The following is a 22,215-nucleotide window of genomic DNA, read 5'->3' as shown; positions in this document are numbered from 1 at the left end:
AACTAATTGAAAGCTGAACATGCAACATTCAACATAAAAAAACAAAATCAAATTGCCAACTGAAATCGCATCAGTTTTGAATAAAATGTTCTGTCTTAACAGTGGATGTTCAAATTGCCCCATCGGTTTGACTGATATTTCGGCCCGTCTGACCAATGCGCTGCTGATTATCACATCAAAAGGAATACGAATAGTCATTAATCCATCGAAGGATTGATGTTTATCATCATTATTGACAGATTGATGAAGAACCGCACAGCAGCAGACACTACCGGAGCGGCAACATCAAAGACGAATCCTTTATTGCGAAATCATTATCATTTTGCCAAAGGTATGAACCGGATATCGGTTTGATGAAGAGTGATGATCGATCTTCTCTGATGCAATTTGAATAGACTTAATTGAATTAATTAATTTTGATATGTAGTATACGTGTTATGTTATATTCATTTCATACCGCAACTACTTTGTTATTGCAATTTCCTGTTAGTTTACTTTTCTACTCTGCTTGAAACTGTATTTTTTCTTCAAGTGTTAGTGATTTTCAATTCAATATTTTGTTACACTGTTGGTCGTTAGTGCAGAGGGTAGATTGCAAATTATGAGCCAATCTCGATCATTTTACTGTGTTTAGTGACGAATTCGAATATATCCATTTCAGTTTTATTCATATTAATTCGCATTTTATTATTATTTCACTTTTTTCAATTCAGATTATTCAGGTCAGTTTGGTGGTCACATTTTATTATAAATCTCTTCTGAGTGCTTTACCCACCTGCGGTCTTCACTCACCAATGAAAGACAGATAGGAAACGTCTGAAACACAGTAAGTAATTTTTAATAAAGATAAAAAAATATTACACAGTAAGACAAAAATAGAGCAACTTTGCAACTTGCTTAAGCAGCTCGAGTTTAGGTAGTTAGACTTCTCATATAAGAAAAGAACGTTTTACATAAAAAAAATCTAGAAAGACTTCGTTGTCCAATAAACACTGAATAGCAATGAATCCAGTAATAATAGGCAGTAAAATCGAATATGAAATGTATCTACTTCTAAGCAAATATTCCACATAAATTATGAAAGTTTCACCAGTAAACACAAAAGGTAACGGTATCTGTACGAGAAGCTTTAGAGGGAAAATATCACGGCAGACTGGTTAGAAATTAAAGATAATATAAGTTTTGAGATGTATATTCCATGAATATTCAGATGGGGCCCTCCGGCGTGACGAGGCGACTTTTAATTACCTTTCGAATATTGCAAAATTTCCTACGAAAATATATTTAATCTAAAATGCATGGAAAATAGACGACGGATATATTTGTCGAGAAATTGGAATAACGGTATGTTGTCAGGCTTCGAATCTCGAAATCCAGTCATGTATTCAAACAGTTTCACTTGCAAAATCTGTACCAAGTTGTTTTACCCCTCAACTTATAACTATCTAAACATAATAAACAATTTTAAGCAAAATGCATATTATCGGGTCCTAAATCTTGCCTTTGAATGAAAATAGCTAAAACTTCACAAAAATGTAGTCTGTTGTGATCATTTGTCTTTTAAAAAGTGAGTTTTTCAGAATGTTTCAAATTCGATATCTTCGTTGGTCAAAATATAGAGAATTTTCCACGTATGTAAATTAAGGGCCTGGGTTTTCACCGGCGTTTCTTTTCGTTCGTAACTCAAAATATCTCAAATTCTTTGTCATTTTCATCGCAAAAAGCGAAAGATTCAGCGAACTGACAATCACAGAATATTTAAAACATAAAAAAAACTAAAATTGTGGTCATCTTTGAACGATTTTGATAGATAATCGACGATATCGGTTCGGTTATGAAAGTTTTGAAATTTTTCGCAAAAAAAACACAAACCCCTCAAAATGCGTAAAATTCTAAATCATCGGAAAGAGCTCGTTGTGATGATGCTTCGGATTCGAAATAATCGTCAAAAGAACATTTTGACCAATTTTAAGCGGTCACGATCTTAAACCGAATATTTTTTCTTTATTATATACTTAATCACTCTATTGGGAGGGTGTTCGGTAGTATGAAATTGTCTGCCTCGAAACATTACATTTAGGCTAAAAGTCAAATAACCAATTTCTTTAATTTTACGGTTTGCATTTGCTAAAATGATTTATATACGTTATACACTGAGTCCTCGTAATTTCTAAATTTTCTACTGTAACAGATCGGTACTATGACCGGGGATATCTCAGAATTTCCACACAAGTCTGTAAGCAGACTTGCAGACTACACACAGACGCTCTAGAGATTTGCAAATACACGATTGTTATAGATAAAGGCAGAAATGCACCATAAGTTTAAGATCTTTGCACCTTAAAAATTCTTTAACCAAGTGTAAGCTGGTTAAAAAAAACCTGTTCTTTTTATGCTGGTCGCGTTTTGTCCTTACCCAGGGACGACGATAAGAGCTGGAACGGTCCGGACTTGACCGTCGTCCAATAATTAGTTTTCAAAGCCTCAAAAGGAAAAGCTATTAGCACTTTCATACATCTTTTCTTTTAGGAGAAAGTCACGGCACATATATCTTTTCCGCACCGGCTGAAAATCATAAAGGTCGCCTTTTAATATATGCATGAGTTATGGACATCAGCGCTGAGCGAATACACGTTAGAGACATGAGATATATGGACGTCATCTAAGGGAGTGCAAATGGCATAAATAAGGGTCGGGGGGGATGGGAATCGGGCATGAAGGGTTGAGGTGATTAATATCCGAAAATAAACGTGAGGAGGGTGGACAATCAATTTTATTAAAGAAGATCAAACATTGACGGGGGACTTTTCCTTCGCAGGAGAAATGAAATTGAGGGAACTAATTTGCGTATGTTGTTGCAAATTAGGTTGCTGAAATCCTCGTTAGTCGCTTTTACCAGGTGGCTGTGTTCAATTCAACGTTCTCAATCTTTTGAAACACCTTTGCTAACTTGTATTTTTTCAAGTGACCGTATTGATTCCCTTCGGAAAAAACGGCGCTCTAATTTACACGCCGATTATAATTAATTACAAATTTGCTCTAGCTGGTTGTCGTTTTAGCTAATTTCATTGAAATTGAACTATCACAAACGAAAACGGTCCTTTTCTCTCACACACGCATATATTTCAGAATTCCCCAGCGAATGGCCGGTTATTATTTTGTCCATCTAGACGTTTCCAATTAACAATATTAATTAAAATTTCCTGGCCACCTAGATAAATACACGGAGAGGAAAATGTTATATATATTATTCAGGGCTTTGAATGTTTCATTCTCGGTTGTTGCGCCCGTTGCCAGATTATTTGCAATCTTGGTTTTTTTCCCAAATATGTAGCAAGAGAAACTGAAATATGAAAAAAAATTAATGCTAATTGCAATCTGTACAGAGCGATTTCTAGGGAATTGCGAGGAAAATGTCGTAATTCTATAAAAGACACAGATGGAAACAATATTACGGATATTAAAGAAACATTGAGTAGATGGAAAACATACGTCTCGGAACTCTTTAACGATGGAAGACACACATCTAAGGTTACTAAAGTCAGACGTGGAATACGCATAAACACCATGAAAACAGGGCAAGCTGTTGGACCTGATTAAATTGAAAAACTCCATAACAGGTGATGCTAATATGGATCAAAAATAAATCTCAATAAGACCAAACTGAAAGAAACACAGAAAACGTGCAAATGTTTAAATATCTGGGAACATGGATAGAGATTACAGGACACCAAACGAGGGATAGAAGATCAAGCATTGAGATGGTCAGATGAACGTTCCTAAAAATGACAATCATATTTACGAGTCGAGGTATCAAAGTGGTCCTTAAAATGAAAATGCTGCTTTGTTAGTTAAATCTTCTTCTCAAGAAAATATACACAGACAAACTGCAGACTATGTGATTATCAACAGCATAAAAGAGAAAACTACGCAATTTAGCAAATGTGATGAGCGGCCACAAATACATTCTACTAGAGCAAATTATAGAGAAAAAATTAGGGGAAAGCGACATGTCCTCACAGTTAGTGGTTTATTTTTACATATTTTACACAGTGTTTTTGTTCGTGATGTCCAGTGGTTTAATGATTTGTTCGCTATCCAATTGCCTTGAATTTGACCAACGATGAATGAAATCAGGCTTGCTAGTAAATAAGTTAGAATCAGTTCGAAAAGATAACTAGTTAAAAATAGTGTATGATTAACATAAAGTGGATTATTGGCGCCTGGATCGACATTATAAGCTGCAGTTTTATCGTTTTATGGTTTTTACCTACCGTTGAGCGATAAACCGACCTAATGACTAAGCAATGACGATACCATAAGGCAATATAACACGCCCTGAAAGCCTGATTTTATAGATCAATAACGATTGACGGATAAGAAACTTGACTGCGTTTTACAACGTCAGAATTCATATGTATCATAAAAATTGGCGCCGATTCCATTTAAAACATAAAAACCCTCTATTCTTTTTCGTATCGTTTCGGTTTTATTGAGCTGATTTGTTTATTCGAGTCGATAAAAATTGACTTATACGGCCTGTTTTCACTGTTTTCTTGGAACTTCGGTTTGGATACGGGCAGATAGGTCAAAAGACTGTCACAAAAACATTTTTACGTTTATTGATTCGATTTATCGACTTGGACAACTATTAACAGGCTTTTAGTTACGTTTTCTTATTTACATCTTTACTATGTATTTTGTCTATAAAATATTTATTACAAAATTTTCCGTTCCATTAAATTACATCAAAAGAGTGAATAGGGCTGGCAGACTGAGAAGAAAAAAATATTTTGAAATAACGCAACTGTTGAGAAAACTGCCTTATTTACAGTTCACAAGTCTCAAAACCCTTATTGTTTGTGTGTCTTAACACTTTCTCTTTCGATGTTTTTCTAGTTTCTTTAACGAAAGAGCTGGTTATAGTTTACAACCCAAAAACATCGAAAAACTCATTTTATTCGCAGTGAGTAAATCTCTTTCTTTACCGAAACATCGTTCTATTGGTCTCTTCAAATTTTGATTATGAAAACTTAATTTTCTATGTTAGCATCTTTTTGATTATTAAACTCTATACAGTCAAGTTGCTTTTACTGCTTATCATTTCTTCCTTGATCGTCTCTTAGCGCATGTAGTTACGGTTTTCTGTAAACTTAACCAAACAATTAAAGAATACAAAAAGCGCAATTCCACTGTTTTATTGGCGATTTAATAGGGAATTAATCAAATCATTAAATCTGTTTTGAACTAACATCTCAAAGTTCATAATGTGTTTGTTTTGGCCTTAACCATATCCATTATTTACAGTTGTAAATTGAGATAAAGTTAGTTGAGCCAAAACATGTGAGTTAATTAGACAACTACCTAACAAATAAGAAGTTTGCAATAGAAATCTCGAAATTGAATGTTATTAACTGCATTAAATGGATTATTACTGATTTGGGTTATCTATGAATTATATTTTCAGATTAATTTTTCCAGCTTAGGCTGCATAAAATTTACTTTGTATGTTAATTTGCGATATATGATTGTGATAGGATTACGAATTGCGGATGAAAGGACAGCAGATGAATTATAAAACAAGACGAGCTACTAAACTCCTATAAATATCTGGTCTGAAATACGCTTTGGAGATTATAAAATCAAGCTCTGTGACTTTGCATACTTTCCAAAAAAGTTTCAAATTGAAAAAAAAATCCTCTACTTAAATATATGAATAGCTTTATATGTTGAGTGAGGCATTTTGATATACATTGTACGAATGAATCCTTCGATTTTCCAATGGTTGGACATTTCCACTCAAAAAACCCGAAACCGAACCACCGAAAATAAAGATAATTTACCGGTATGTATTTACGTCCTTCCATAGGTAACGGGGGATGCAGTTTTACTTTTATTGGTCGAAACAAAACGTATAAAAATAAAATATTAGCATTTGAGAGTTATATTTTTAAAAGGTATACGGTACGCGCGCACGGTGCATCGCCGAACAAATATAAAAGCAAATCCTTTGAAATTTATTTCGCCATATCCCCGGATATGATAAAAATAAAATAAGTCTTTTTGCATTGGATTTTTATATTTTTGCATTTTTATCCGATTTAATAAAGAATAAGGCGAATTACCAGGGACGGCGCAAAATCGTTTTCGGCTTGTTTTCATCTAACCGGGAACTCCAAAATATTTGCTAGAAATAAAATCTTTTTATTATTGTAATTTCCAATTGATGAATAACAACGAACTAGAAACACAAAAGACCGCGGTTGTTTAAATACTTGGATTCTGGGCGATTTTTATGAAACTTCCAACATCTTCTAAAAATCAATAAACTGTCCTGCGATGCTTAAACATCGGCAATCGCCGTTTAAAGCAGGATTTTTAATTAAACGTGTTTCCACCCATAAGCTCCCTCTTTTTACCATTACGTACCCCCGAAAACTTATACCTGTATTCGGCAACTCAAAGACATCAAAGCCATACCGGAAAGTGCTCGTAATCTACGTAATTCCGACGTCGAATGGCAATAATCGCGGTTAAATATTAATTTTTCGCATAGTTCGAAGCAAAGACCGCTTTTGATCCGGTACGGGGCTTTGTGAAAGGGTGCACGTCGGAATTCACAACTTTCCTCTTCGAACCTCACTCAGAGCTTTTGCTCCTTTGCACGAATATCTGCAAAAACTATTTTGATTGTGCCCTATTAAATGCGATTTTTCTTCTTGCGTCCACTCGGCTAAAGCGAATATTTAACGTTCGAAATAAGTTTAATAAAACAAAGTGGATAAGTTCGTTGCAAGTAAAGTTGGCGAATAATGCCAAGTGGGGCCAAAGTTTTTTGCACGGAATGATGCCAAGCATTCGGTCGGCTTATTTTCTTAATTTCTTGTACCGTGTTTATTGTTTATTCTTTGTTTATGTATTAAAGTGTAAACTGGTCAATTTTTCCCTGTTTTTTCAGCAGTTTTCAAGCTATTAATTACTCATCTTGTCTGCTCACGCTTAATTGAAGCAGCTTAGATCAAGTGATCCGATTTTATGGAAAAATTTTTACACAGATTCAATCGATTGTACTCAAAAAGCGTTCTTTTGGTAAAAGCTCTAAACGGAATTTGTCCGAAAATTTTTAAAATACCATTTGTTTTGCCTTTCGCAGATGAAACCGCCCGTTATTATGGATTCACTATTACATAGAAAATCACCTATTTCTAAACGTTCATATGCCCAATCCCCAGAATTCTTCATTTAAAATATGTCCTGAAAAATTGAACAATTAGAAACTATTTCATAGTTACCTAATAATAAAATTAGTGAAATTTTGCCGTGAAACTTCACATAGGTTCTTTCAGCATTTTTGGCGTCAAGCGGTTTGAAATGGCTAAAATTTCAAATTGCTGTTTGTTCTAGTTTGGAGGATGCACATTTTTAAAGAGAACGGGAAATAGAGTTGGTTAAAAACATCAACTTTGACACCGATAGCCACTAACTTGGTAAAAATTCTGGTCAGGATTCCGTGCGATTTTTACAAAATGTTCACGATTTTTCGAGATATTTGTCTTCTGGGAAAGGGAAATGGGTTCGGAAGACTCCAAATTTCAAACGAGAAAGTTTCAAAGTTCAAACGAGAAGTTGCGTAGAAAAATCCAATTTTACACCGATATTTACGAAGCTGGCAAATATCAGGATTCTGGCAGATTTTTATGAAACTTGCAAAAACTTCCCAGTCAAATGTTGTCGAAAAACCGTGACAATTTCAAATTGTTACTTGCGCATGTGTGAAAAATTCAAATTTTTAAAGATAATGCAGTGTGTTGTGTGCTTCTACTATTTACTAAGCTCACAAAAATCATGATTTTCAAAATTTTTCAAAATTTCCATCTTCACAAGATGGTGAAAATCATCAATTTCGAGACCCATAGCCACTAAGCAGGTAAAAATGAGGATTTTGGGCGATTTTTACAATTTTTATTGGTTTTGTAAAAATTTTTTAACTGGTTTGGTATCATATTTCAAGTCAAGCGTATTCAAAAATTGATGACAATTTTAAATTGCTATGTACTCTGGTTAAGACGATACGAATTTTAATGGGGAAAAGAGTTATCGATATCGAGATCTATCAATTTCACAGCCGATCGTTACTATACTGGCAAAAATCAGGATTCTACGCGATTTGTACAACACTTTTAGCATTTTTCGCATTAAGTGTCTGCTAAATAGCGTAAAAGTTCCAAAATGCTACTTATCTTAGATTGACAGATATTTGCGAATTTTTAACGGATAAGTACTGTTGAGTAAAAAGATTCCTTTTGAGACAGATATTTACGATGCTGGCAAAAACCAGTATTCGGATTGATTTTTATAAAACCCACAGCAACTTCCACGTCAAATTTCTTCTGAAACCGGTGAAAATTTCAAAGTTGTACTTGCTTCAGTTTGGAAAATGCAAATTTTTTAATTATGAAATGCTGTAATGTCCATCCATTTTGGGTCCCCTTGTTACTAAGCTCGCAAAATCAGGATTTTCCGAAATTGTTATGGAATTTTTAGCATCTTCCATCTCAAGTATTTTCTCAAGACTGTTAAAATAAGTGCTAACTGCTTTAGTTCAGAGCACATTTCCAAAAGAGAGAACGCAATTGTCTGAAAACATCTATTTGAAACCCGATAGCTACAAAGCTGGCAAAAATTCGGATCCTTGGCGATCTTTCGCGCGAAAGGTCTACTTAAGATGATGAAAATCTCAAATTGCTATTTAGTTTTGTTAAAGCGATACACATTTTTTAAAGGCAAGAGAAAGAAAGAGAGACGTTGGAAAATTACATTTTGTAACTTATATATACTAAGTTCGCAAAAATCGGAATTATGGACAATTTTTACGGAATTTCAGGGATTTATCCCACAAAGGATGTTTTTTGTTGTTTTTCACTAAAGACAGTGGAATTTTAAAGTTGCTATTTGCCCTGGTTTAGAAGATACAAATTTTGTAACGATAATGTGGTTAAACATATATTTTGGGACCGATATTACTGAGCCGATGAAAAATCTAGAAGATTTTTGTGGATTTATCAGGATCTTTTGCTTCGAGTGTTTTTCAAGTTTTTCACATTGCAAATTGCTTACTCCCTTCGTTTGGAAGGGCCGCATTTGCAAAGGAAACAATTATTTCACTTTTAAAAGTAATTGCTACAAAGCTTGAAAAATACTTGCTAGAGGTGATGAGATTTTCAAATTATTTGCTCTGGTTTGGAATGTGATAATTTTTAAATAACACAGCCATATTGAGTAACAACATGCCCTTACGGACTAAAAATTATTAGGCTAACAAAATCACTATTTTTATAAAGCTTGCAGTTCCCGACGAGCCAAATGACTTCTCAATAATGTTTAAATTTCAAATTGGTGGTACATTAGTGTGAAAAATTCAAATTAATAAGAGAGAACATTGTATGAGAAACATCCATTTTAATACCGTTGTTGACTAAGCTCGCAAAAATCATGATGTTCGGATAATTTTAAGTGACTTTCAAAAACAGCCACGCGGAGTGTCGACTAACTATCGTGGAAATTTTAAGTTGCTACTTGCTTTGGTTGAGAAGATAGTAATTTTTAAACGTGAAAACGTTATTTGGAAATACATGAATTTTGAGCCCGATACTACGCTCGCAAAAATCACCAATTTGGGAGATTTTTACGTGTACTTTCGTTGTCTGCTTCTAAAATGCATTGATAAACAACTGTTTTCATTTCAATTCGTCGAAAAATGCTTTCGAATGTTTTGCCTTTCCGAACGGAAAATTGCAAAACTGAAATGTTCCGCTTTACGTGTCATCGGACGATCTTTTCACATATTTTCGGCTAGGTGGGCACCCAAAAGTCAAAAGAATGATTTGTACCAAATAGCCAGTTGGAATCCCAAGGAAATAATCGATATTAATCGCGACCTTTAAAATTTATAGTTTTGATTCCTGTCTTTTCTCGGTGTGTGAAGTACGCGGGGTGCCGTTGCTTCCAAGATTTACTATCGGCCACACACACGATCATATCTCATATTCGTGAATATTTTTTAGTTTATTAAATTTGCTAATTTAAATTAGTCTGCTTTATCCGCTACTGCTGTTCAAAGCCAGTAGCAGTGGTGTAGACGGTAAAATTGTCCTCGTTTGCTAGAAGAATAGGTATGCGCCGAAACCATGCAATTTATCTCGATGAAAATGGCCCAAGACATAAAAGTCCAAGATAAATAACTGAAGACGTTAATAAGCAAATGCAAATTAATAGTGGATTTCATCAGATACTTATCGGAGAAGAAAGCTCGTTATACTAATAGGCAAAAACTTGTAATAAAACTTCGTGAAACATCTCGAAACTTTTTCCAAAAAAAATTATTACACGCATCCCGACCGTAAATTCACAGATGACGATCTAAATGCCTTCGGGGGTCATTTAAAATATCTTCTTTCATCTAATCAATATCCTCTTTATGGGTTCTCGAAACAGAAAACAGAAATTCGTGACTTTTCTCGGAACACCGCGTTGCCGATGGAAAGATGTTTTTTATCGGGTATTACGTAAATCAAACGGGGACAAACGACTACCAAATTCCACTGGATTCTTTACAGGTGTTTTTGATTTCTATCTGATCATCTCTGAGGTTCCGTTTACACTCCGATGTTACCGTAGGCTTTTTCAGACCTTTCGGGTGTTTGCAACTAAATTAACTGCAAGTCAGTTATAATTTTATTTTTTTCAAACTCCCCCTGTTTAACTCTCAGGCTCTAATCTGATTGGTCAAATGATTCATATTGCGTATTGCAAATTTTGCTGTTTTCGGTTGTTTCCAAATAGAAAAAGTTCAAGTTGCGACAGTAACAAAGGAAACTACAAATGCTCCCAACTGGAGTCGCGTGAGGTTTCTGCCTGACGTTTCGCTTGCATTTAGTGCTAGCATCATAAGAGACGATATTGCAGCAAGCGAAAGGCCTGGCAAGCAAATAATTTCAGCGCCATTAATCAAAAGTTTTCACACACTCTCTGAAAGAACATCCGAAATGTAGGTAAACGAGCGGTGTTTGAACACTGTCCTTTATCTACCGGTTCCCAACCAATAAATAATAATAAAATGAATAAACAATGCCCTCAATGAGAGCCGTTTCGTTCATAACCACCTGTATATTAGCGTATTTGTTTTTCTTCGAACGAAACAGCCAGGCCGGCAATAAAATTTCGAACGGGGACCAACAAATATTTTCCAAAATACACAGAAACTACATGAAACCCTGAACGGCACATTTTGTTTACTTTAACATTTTTATGGGGGATGTTGCAGGAGAGTGGTTCGGTTGGTAAACGTGGATTATGTCCGGTTTTAGTTTATTAGTCGTTTGTTAAATAACCTGTTTAGTTCGCAGTGAAGTGTACAATTTATTCGTTGTTCTTTGGAGGCATTATTTTGAATCTAGTTTAGTCCTCAGTTCTGTACGTTTACTGAAAAAGTTTAGTAATTTTTTTTAAATAATAAAGGAAAATGTTTACATGTAAGATTTATATCTGAAAAATGCCCACCTAATTATTGTTTCACGCCACTTTCATGTAGAGAAACCCAGCAGTTCGATTCTGGCCGTGTCATAATTTGTGCCAGCTCTAATCTGTGACTGAAATCAAAAGTCGGAGGTTTGTTTCCGAGCCGATTCAACCAAAGTTGAATAATTTTTAAAAAACAATAAGCCCGTCAACACAAATCTTCACAGTTTTAACATCTTCATCAGCACAAACTTGGCGGTTATGTTTATTGTAGGTCTACTTTGTGATAATGTACTGCGGTTTGGGGGCATTGGATGCGTTCGGAAATGATACCAATTTTACACAGCAGTATTTGAGTAATTAATTTATTTTTGAAGGTTCTAAGGCAATTTCTCAATGTGGTTTCTCGTCAACCGCATTTCTGCTTCGACCCATTTGATCAAACAAAAAAAACCGTGCCAGTTTTTCTGGATTTTTCACAAATATTTAAAGTCTGCAGCTTTAGAGAAAGAATCTTTCTTGAATGCAAATCTGATACTTTCAGTTGAGAGTAAACATCATATCTGCCTTTAATTTGTGATTGTTTAAGTTTTCTTTAGTTGTGACTTGAATTGTTATATCAACCATAATCACTTTCAACAGCTTGGATCATCGTGTCTTCAAATTGGCTTGGGGTGCAAGTTTTCATTTTTTATTTACGTCTTTGTTGATTTTACAAAATGTATTTTCAGTAATTTGGTTAAACTGACCCCACACCGCTTCAAACGAAAATGTCTTTGAATTTTTGTTGAAGCTGTTGTGAGGCGAACAGAAAACCTGTTGATAACAACGTGGATTGAGCTGGCAAATAAAAAGTTCCTTGGGTTCCCTGTTGCCAAAGATTATGGAAGCACCAGAATAAATCTGCTTTGTTTGAGCTGCTGTGAGACGAACAGAAAACCTATTAATTACAAAGTGTTTTGAGCTTCCAAATGAACATTTCTTTAACTTCCCTGCTGCCGAAAGGTTTAAAGGCACTTAAACAAATCTGCTTTCATTGATCTGTTGTGCAAAGAACAGAAAACCTATTGATAACACAGTGTATTTCTTGCAAAAAATATTTCTTTGGATGGCTACGGGAAGCCAGAAATCCTGGAAGCAGAAAAATAAATCAGTTTTGATTGAGCTGTTGTGAAGCGAACAAGATATTGATGCGAAGTGTATTGAGCTTGCAAATGAAAATTTGAGAACACAGCTTGTTGACTAATAAACAATTCTATTCAGGTAGCAAAAACGACACAAACCAAAGAGTCCTTACTGCGGTACCGCTGGTACTACATCACGACCATAATTGCCTGCCCCAACCAAGAAGTGCGAGATCGCATCTCCACCCATAAATATCAAAAATAAATACCTGAGTAAGAGGTTATAATGTTATTTCTTGTGTTTTATGATATTTCTTTATTTCTTATGGCCTATAGCTTGTTACGTGCAACCATGCAAGATCTCTGCTTTGATTTGCTGCCATTCTGTATCTGGTCGTGTGGATTATATTTTTCCTGTTAACCTCTTAATATATGCACCGGCTGAAGCAGCCCCTGAACACTTTATTTATTTCAGGTACAAATTGCAGTATTCGTCGCGACCTTCGAACAGTTCAACAATCTACCGTCAGCTCATTAGTTACATGTCGATACCAAACAAGATAAACCGAAGATGCCGACATTCGATTGCTTTAACGCTTCTTTTCGGTGATTATCATTTGTATTGAAACGACAGAACATCGAATGGTTGGTGATGGTCAACAGTTTAAGCGATTTTATGATCGTCGTGGACTCGACGAAGATATGCTGAAAATTTCCCCAGGTTCTGTGATTCTACTCGAACAGTTAGCCATCAATTCCTAACTGATTGCGATCGTTTTAAAGCAAATGCCTGGTTTTACGGCGTGTGATGTAGATGGTTGCGAAAGATTTGCAACTTAAAATTACAAATTTTTTATCTTTGTTTGCCTAAGCACGCATCTAGGAAAGCAAAGAAGGCAAAGCTGGATTTTTTTGGAACATTTAACAACAACGACAGAGGAACCCAATGAAGAATATACCCACTAACTAGAAACAAAAATAAGCTAGAAAATAAATCAAGGATCCATTGTTTGAACAACTGCAAAATTCTCTTGGTTTGCACACCAAGCGAAAAAACCTAGTAAAGATGCGGCCAATCATGCTAGCGAAACGTCGGGAACGATTTTCTATAGGCGGCGAACCGATTCAAATATGAGTAGAAAATGAATGCGAGGTAAAGAACACGCGAGAAAATAAAGGCCCTGACATAAATAAAAATTCACCAAAACTCTGAAAACGATAGTAATAATAACAACACGGGTAAAAATACATTATGAGACAAAGGTCAAACTAAAAAATATAGAATAAGAATGGTTTAAGCAATAAGCAAGCTTAGCAATTAGGACACAGACAATAATGGAATGTGAACATGGGAGTCTTTTAAAAGTCTGATGATGGTGGAGTGATCGAGAACCGAATAACAAGAAACAGGCGGTATGGTGGTAGCAGGCAACTAAACAAAAAAAACTTACTTACCATGAAATAATGATAGAAAACTTAAGAAAATCAGTGATGAAACGAGAAAGTTCAAGTCACTTGAAACAGAAGCAAAGAAAAGTACCCGGGTAGAGATTGAGGAGAACTAGCGTCAAGAAGAGAGTTTGACGTCAAGAATGTTGCGAAGTTAATATTAATTCATGGCTCTAAACCTACTTGGGCAAGAAATTAATGAAATTCTAGTTTTTTTCTAAATATTCTATTCCTGTTCAAACATTTTCCTCCTTTTGAGTCTGGTTTTGAGTATACCATGGAACTTTCAAACAAGTTTCTCTTGTACTTTTTTAGAGACAAGTGTTCAAGGGATGTGTTTAAAAATATTCCATAGATTTTGGACGTTTTTGCAATGTTTTGCTATTTCGATTTGCTGAATTTTATTTGAGGAGCACATTTTCAACACTCGCCTTTAACTATCACTCTTTCCTTTTTTCTGATAAAATCTTCGTCATGCATTTAAGGACTCATCTATTATTATTCGCATAAATATCTATACTTAACAGTAGACTGACTTATCTAGACGACACATTCGCTCTATAATGCTGAGCAGTTCGTTTGTATATGCAGGCTCTATCAGGGAATTGCTCTTCGAATACAAACAATCGAAATATGGAGAATTGTGTGAGTAAATATACAGGCGCGGCTCACATATTTGCAATAATGAAACTTTAATTAATTGGGGGGCGGATTGAAGGATGATGCGCCCAAATAGAGCACTAGTTGCCAAATCGTATGGAGCGAAGTGGTGATTTGCGAAATCATTAATTGTTAGGGGTGAAAATTGAGACTAGATTTAACTAAATCAAATGTGAATTTTGATGATTCGACTCTGATTCATAGGAGTTACTCCGGCTATTCTGAACAGAAGAAAAGTCATCATTCTGATGATTTCCATTAATCACAGGATGCAGACCAGAACACATTCCACATTCCTAAATATCTGGAACGCGTGCGGCGTTACACTCGCACTTATTTACATTCCCGCGTTGATAGATTTATCCGGTACGCGTATCGAAAATCAAAGTTATTGCCGACGTTTTCAAAATTAAATTGAACAAACCCCGTAAATTCGTACTAATGGTTAGTTTAACGCGAGAATTTATACAATCATATTGGCGGAATTACTTCAAGTGAATGGTTTATAATGACAGTGGCGCCGACTTTATCCACATAGTAAATAGAAGTACTAAAATGACGGTTAGAAGATTAACATCGACGTGAATTGGGAACCTTTTACAAACTTTCTAAATTTTTTGATGTTATATTTTGTGGTATTAAGTATTTGATGTAAACTTGTTCAATATAGTACATAAAAACTTTCAAAAAATGGTTTTCTATGGCTTATTTCTATGATTCTACTGTATTTATATATGTATATATATGTATGGAAGTGTGTATAACTTTCATTTTCTCAGAAGAATCAATTTCCTTGCAACAACAAAACACCGTGGACCTATTTAGAACAATCACATGGAACGCAGATTTTATGAATGTTCTACACTGCATTTTAAGTTTTGAAAAGAACAATTCAAGAACTAACCTCAATTATGCTGTGCTGTAACTGACCCTAGAAGATTTTTTAAGTTTGCTTGCTACAATTCCTGCCTTTCGCAAGTTTTTATCGGTGGTCGGCGTTGTCTCCTGAACAAACTGTCTGTCGCGATTTTTTCCAAAACTTGTCGATTATAATGGGAAGCAGATGCAAAGTTGGTGTTAATTCCATTAGATATAGAAAATGCTGGTCTATTCATGCGCCAACATGACAATTTTTTCCACAGTTTTTGGCAAGTTTTTTAATAGAAGGTCGGGGTTGTTGTCTACGAAGCAAATTATTTGTCGCCATTTTTCAAAAAAATTGTCTATTTTAAATGGAATGCGGTATAGTGTTAATGTTAATTGTGATAAATAGCGAACATTCTGTGCATTCGTGCGCCAACTGACAACATTATAGAATTATTTCTCAATTTTAGGCACATTTTTTAATTGGGGGTCGAGATTGTCGACTTCTGAACAAATACTCGCTTGCAATTTTTTCAAAATTTTTCTAATATAATTGGAAGAAATTTATTGTGATTTATTTTCCTGACTGCGTGTAATTTTCTCAGAAAGCAAATGTGATGTTTCAAGACAGCCAAGACCTAAAAAATCTGATGTTGCCAATTATGGGTTTATGTTGAACTTTATATCTGATGATGGCGCTGTTCGAAATAAACGATATAAAAATGTTTCTTTCACATTTTGACTGAAACCCAGGAAAGAAAAAATATATAATAACAATTGGAAGCAATACAAAGTTGATGTTAAGTGATTGATTGTTCACTCTATTAGATTTAGAAAATGTTGCTCTATTCGGGCTTCGATTGGCAAAATTGTCATTTTTATTGGTCGCGATTGTTTGAAAAATTTGTCAATTTTAATTAAAATCCGATACAGGGTTAATGTTAACTGTGTTAGATAGAGACAATAGTGTTTTATTCGAGAGTAAATATATAAAATTGTATATTCTTTCCTCAATTGTTGCCAAATTGTTTAAGTGGCGGTCGACGTTACGGTCTTCTGAACAAATTATCGGTCGCGATTTTTGCAAAAATTTGTGAATTATAACGGGAGGCAGACATTGCGTTGCTCGTAACTCTATTAGGTATAGAATATCTTGTTCTATCCGTGCTGCAATTGGCAAAATTGTAAGTATTTCTTGAATATTTTCGCAACATTTCAATTAGAGCTCGAGGTTGTCTACTGAGCAAACTGCCTGTTGCGATTTTTTCAAAAAATTGTTATTTATAATTGGAAGCAGATACAAGGTTGGCGTTGACTGTATTAGATATAGAAAATGTTGCTCAATTGGGACCTCAATTGGTAAAATTGTAATTTTTTTCCTGACTTTTCGGGTTTTTTTTTCAAATAGACGGTCGGGCTCTACTAAGCAGAAGATCTGTCGGGATTTTTTCAAAAATTTGTCAATTTTAACTGGAGTCAGATAGACAAGTAGTGTTAACTGTAATGGATGGCGAACAAATGTTGTTCTATTCGTGCATCGATTGAGGAAATTGATATTTTTTCCCTCAATTTGTGGCAATTTTTTTCACTGGGGCTCGCGGTTGTTTATTTGAAATTATTTGTCACATTTTTTTCAAATATTTGTTAGGAGTTTGAAAGCTGCTTTATTAGAGCGCCAAATTGTAAATTTTTCCTGAATTTTTTGCGATTTTTTTAAAGCTAAAGTCTAAGGATTAAAGCTTTAAAGCTTTTAAAGCTAAAGTCTTAAGGATTATTATCTGGACAGTTTATTAGACAAAATGACTGCATGATTTTTTTGAATGAAAAGGGAAACTACTCGTCTTATAAACACGACAATTGCCCGATTTGTCCCAAGTTTCCAGAATTATTGGGATTTTTAAATTCAAATCTTGGTATAGATCTCTACCAACAAAGTGCATGTATCATTTTTCTTTGAAAAATTCTTTTAAAAATGGCACAATTGCTAGATTTTTTTTGTTGAGTGAAGTGCTTTTCGAAAATTTGTAATCCTTCTCGGGGTTTGATTTTCAAAAGAGAAAACATTTAATCCGACTTAAAAACTTTTCAGTTTCATCATCTCACCTTATTTTCCATAAAACATGCAAACAGTATAAAACTTCTGCTAAAAATTTTCAGTTTAAATGATCGTTACTGAATACTCGTTCACCAGGTGCGCCACTGTAAAATTCAGTCGGCCTCAAAATAAATATCCATTCGGTTCTTGGTTTTGTTTTTGTCTGGTCGGTCTTATTTTGCAGGTCTTCGTGCCAAATTACTATTGATTTAAGATAATCACCGGGATTCTGAAATATTAACGGAATTAGTCGATGTGAAGTTAACTAATGAGATGCAGCTTTTTCATCGTATAAAATGTTACTTTATTTCCGAAACTCGGGGTAAACCGAAAAAATGTTGTTGATTAATCGATCAATTTTAGGCCCTATCTGATATCGGTGTTTTAAAAATTAGATATAGAATTCATTATTTTGGAAGACGAAATTAATGGCCTCCGAGAGCGCCCGACTTTGACTCTGCAGCTTTTTTAAAAACGAGATAATTATTACATTCAATTCCAATGGAATGTTTGCTGTTAGCTTAACATTTGTTTGATAAAAGGTAGTCTAGCATGGAAACCCATAATGCCAAGAGGATCCAGTGAAAACGATTAATAACCGAACCGAATGTTTGTCATTGGGATATTCCGATTCCGAAAGATCCAATTTGTCATGGAATGGATTAATTCGGCTGTCACCGCGGAATTTTGTCATTAATTCGCTCTTCGATCGATTTATCCGGACACTGGCCACCCAACGAGTTACTTGTAATGAATTAGGAACAACAAGGCCTATAAATTAGGCTTATCGCAATATCAATTGGGCGGAAGGTCATTTTTTACGCGATTAAACGCTGATGCTTGTCTTACCGATCTTAAACATGTTGCTCACGTAAATCAATTTTGCCAGAACATAATTACACGTTCTGCTAGATTGATGTTCTTTATTGAGTGTCAACATTTCTGCATGCAAAAGGTATTTTTTAGCAACTTGTGCAGCGGAGGTTTGGAAACCTATTTGGTAAAACTTTTGCCTTCGTCGCCACTCTGCATACGCCTGCATCCTTGCAGGAACCCCAGAAGTGTGAATTTGCCGGCTGTGGGAATTATTATGGCCAGAATCAATCTTGAAACTGGGATTCACACTTTTGGGGTTCCTGCACATTTAGTCAGTGCCACTTTTATTTTCGAAATAAATGGCGAAATGTCAAACGCTTTTTGAAACATTGGGAGCATTTGGGTGCATAATTTAAAGACAATTATAAGCAGAAGAAAGGGAAGGTTTAATTTCGATAATTTATCAAGTAGGGCGTTAGGCAGGCAGGTAAGTGCAAAATTTAAGGTGTTTTTACACTGGTTCAGTCCAGGCAGTAATCGTCCAAAACCCCTTGTTCGAGAACAGATTGGCGTTCAATTAAAGGTGTGAAGGTGCAAAGGTGTGAAGGTGTGACACTTTCAACAGCACCGCTTAACAATCTTAGTTCGGGTTAATTAGGATTAAATCTTAAATATTTAATAATTTTCGATTGGTTCTCGAAGAAATCATTCAAGAATACAAAAATAATTTAAGTACGATTATACTCTGCACTTGTTAGAAGGTTTTAACGTTTCAGCCACCCTCGTAGATATGAAACTTCGGTATCGAAAAGCGTATTTCGTAAATAAGCTCATAGCCCAAAGAAAATAATTTGTAGCGGGTTTTGCTGCCTATATTAATACTTGGCAGAAGTTTAGTCATGCATAGAGTGAAGTTTTAACGATTATATGGAAAATAATAATACTTCTTATACGATGAGAGACGTGGAAGACGGGCTCCGCTTCGTACCAAAGATGGCGGACGGCTTTTAGTTAATTAATTAATTAAAAGCAAATGTAAAGGAAAAATTCGTAATTAATTAGAGGGATTTTCCTCAGCGTCGTCTACTCAACGCGAACTTAAAAGGAGTTGAGATTTCCCGCGTAGATCGGTTGTGCTGAATAGTTTCCATTCAATCGGACATTGGCATGAATCTTCAATTTTTAAAGAAATTATTACATGGTTTGGTAAGAATGTGTAAGTGTTTATAAAGCTCACTTCCGAATGGGTTAAAGTCTAAAATATTTGTTAGAGTTAGTAGGTGAGTGCTTGAGAAAACACTCAAGACAACATAACGAAAGTCCACAATTCAAAGACATTTTATATTCATTATCAGGGTGGTCCTTAACGAATTTGACAAAATCCGCTGGCATAATCGGGTTTTAAGAAATAGTTCTTTTGTCAGCAAAATCCCTTTCTCCGAAATTTCCTGAACAAAAAATGTGTAGTTGGTTCAGATCGATACCTATATCTCATCGTTTTCGAGATATTTCACATTGAACCTTCTAGTGGTTTTTTGAACTGAGAAACTCAAATTCGATCTGTTAATAACAATTTTAAAGTTATAACAATAAAATTTCAATAAAACAAACTAAATAAACATTAAACAGTATTTGTTCATCCACCTTAAAAACCACTTTAAACTACTTTTCAAATTCAGTAAAGTCATAGAAAATTATTATTTTATAACAATTGATCAACCTGAACTCATCTTGACTTAAATACATATTTTAGTAGAAAAACATAGATTGTTTTTACGGAAGTCTTCTGGTGTATTTGAAAATGTCTTGAAAATCCATTTCTTCACTCGAAAATAAGTTAGGTTGAGGCAATTTTTTCTAAAATATTTCTTTTAGCAATTAACTGAAACCCAAGTGACAGTGGAATATATTTTGTCCACGGCACATTTAAAATTTTCAAAGTACGACACGATTAGGGATCCAGTTTGAGTTAGTTCGAAAAATCACTACTTTCAACGTGAAATAATTCGAGAACGGTGAATAACTCGAGAACTTATTTCTGTGATAAGGCTAAGAAACACGAGATACTTTCAAATCCAAAAAAATATGCTGTTTTAAATGGTTAAGAACTACAAGCTAAGTAATAGGAAATCTGGATTACCACGATTTTTAACTACCATTATTTACCTCGAAAATTATTAACTTTCTAGTAAGACAAATTATCAAATTACTTATTTTTATGACTAATAAAAACTAAGCAAAAAAAAACAGGTTGGGGTGATGTTTACACCCGAGCTTTTTTAAAACGTTTCAATGTTTATCGACTATCCTCAGTTAATCTTGATAAATTTTTGGATAAGGGCAAAATTCTTGCCTCTTCTTAGAAAGTTTTCATGTTTTTTTTGCCAGTATTCACACACTAATTTTTTGTATATTTTCTTTAGGATGTATGGAGACGCTTGGATGGACAGCATTATAGATCAAGTGGATGAGTGTAACATAAAGAAAACATACAGAAAAATTTAACGCAAAACTGCCAGAGGAAAAAAAGCAGAAAAACTTTATAATCAAATGCCATAATTTTGCCCTTATCCTAAAATGTACACACATGAACTGAGGAGATGGAAAAGCACAGAAACGTTTTAAAATTGCAGCACTAATTTGTAAATGTAGTACAAAATGACTGAAACCCAGGTATGAATTAACTTTGGAATAAATTAACCGGAAAACTTACATGATGGATGGAGATGCTTGAGCGAACAGGATTATGGAGTAAGTGGAGCAGTGCAACCTAAAAAAAAAATACAAGAAAAAGTTTGCAAAAACTGGCAAAGAAAAAAATACCAGACACAAAAATCTCGCCCTTATCCCAAAATGTATACATATTGACTGAGGATAGTGGCAAACAATTAAAGGTTTTAAGAGTGAAGATAACAAAATTGAAGAACTAATAAACGACTGAAACCCAGAAAAACGTTATAACTTAACTTTCGAAATAAAACCACGAAAACTTACATGATTAGGGATAAAGATCTTAAATCGAAAAACCCTTCAGTATTAAAACGCAAATCTATTCGAGTCGATGACCGAAAATCAGCTGGTGCCAGGTCTGGAAAATTGGTCGGATTTTCAATTTAAACAATTCCTTCATCATTCTCGCCCTCAATGTGAAAGCAAATTCCAGTATTGTCACTTCTTGTGGTAAGAGCTCTCCTGAACCATGCAGCGTCTTTGTCGCTCAACCGCAAAAGACAAATGGACACCGTTTTAATCTCGACATTACGACAAGAAAAATTGACAGTCGTACATGTCATATTATCGATTAAAATGACCACACAGGTAGACATTCGAATTAATAATAAGATTAGCGGCGGATATCTTGTGCATACTTATCGCGTGGGTGGCGAACTTTAGCTGAACGATAGTGTCCTCTTATTGTCCTGCCAATTTCTAAAGTGTTTCTGGTATAAATGGCTCATATTTTTTTCAGTTCAGTCAATTAATTTATTTTTTGATAGCATTTGTTGAACTGTACAAAATCTAATCCATATTTCATATCAGGAAGCGATCGAGAGCCAGCAGCATTATTTGCTCATTAGGGCATATTCTGGACGCCACTCAAATTTTTCAGCAAATAAACTTTCGTATTTTCCTAATTCTTCCCATCACCCCAATCACATGTTATGCTATAAAATTCGATCTAATAATGTT

General features: G+C 34.7%; 1 long non-coding RNA gene across 2 annotated transcripts; it reads right to left on the bottom strand.

Annotated features, from left to right (window-relative positions):
• Positions 1–728: 728 nt before the first annotated feature.
• LOC125504262 lies at positions 729–21,588 on the bottom strand. 2 transcript variants are annotated; one of them, XR_007281384.1, is made up of 3 exons: positions 21,520–21,588; positions 21,239–21,295; positions 729–816 (listed from the first exon to the last, which is right to left on the bottom strand). It is a non-coding gene; the product is annotated as an uncharacterized LOC125504262 (long non-coding RNA). The 2 variants fall into 2 exon arrangements; XR_007281385.1 differs by lacking the exon at positions 729–816 and adding an exon at positions 17,786–17,938.
• Between the last annotated feature and the right edge of the window lie 627 nt (positions 21,589–22,215).

The sequence above is a fragment of the Dendroctonus ponderosae genome, unplaced genomic scaffold (genome assembly GCF_020466585.1).
Source record: "Dendroctonus ponderosae isolate FM_Combo_2020 unplaced genomic scaffold, Dpon_F_20191213v2 Dpon_F_20191213_4, whole genome shotgun sequence".
Lineage (NCBI taxonomy): Eukaryota > Metazoa > Arthropoda > Insecta > Coleoptera > Curculionidae > Dendroctonus > Dendroctonus ponderosae.
The sequence above is the reverse complement of the archived record's forward strand: the minus strand, read 5'-3'. Positions and strand labels throughout refer to the sequence as shown.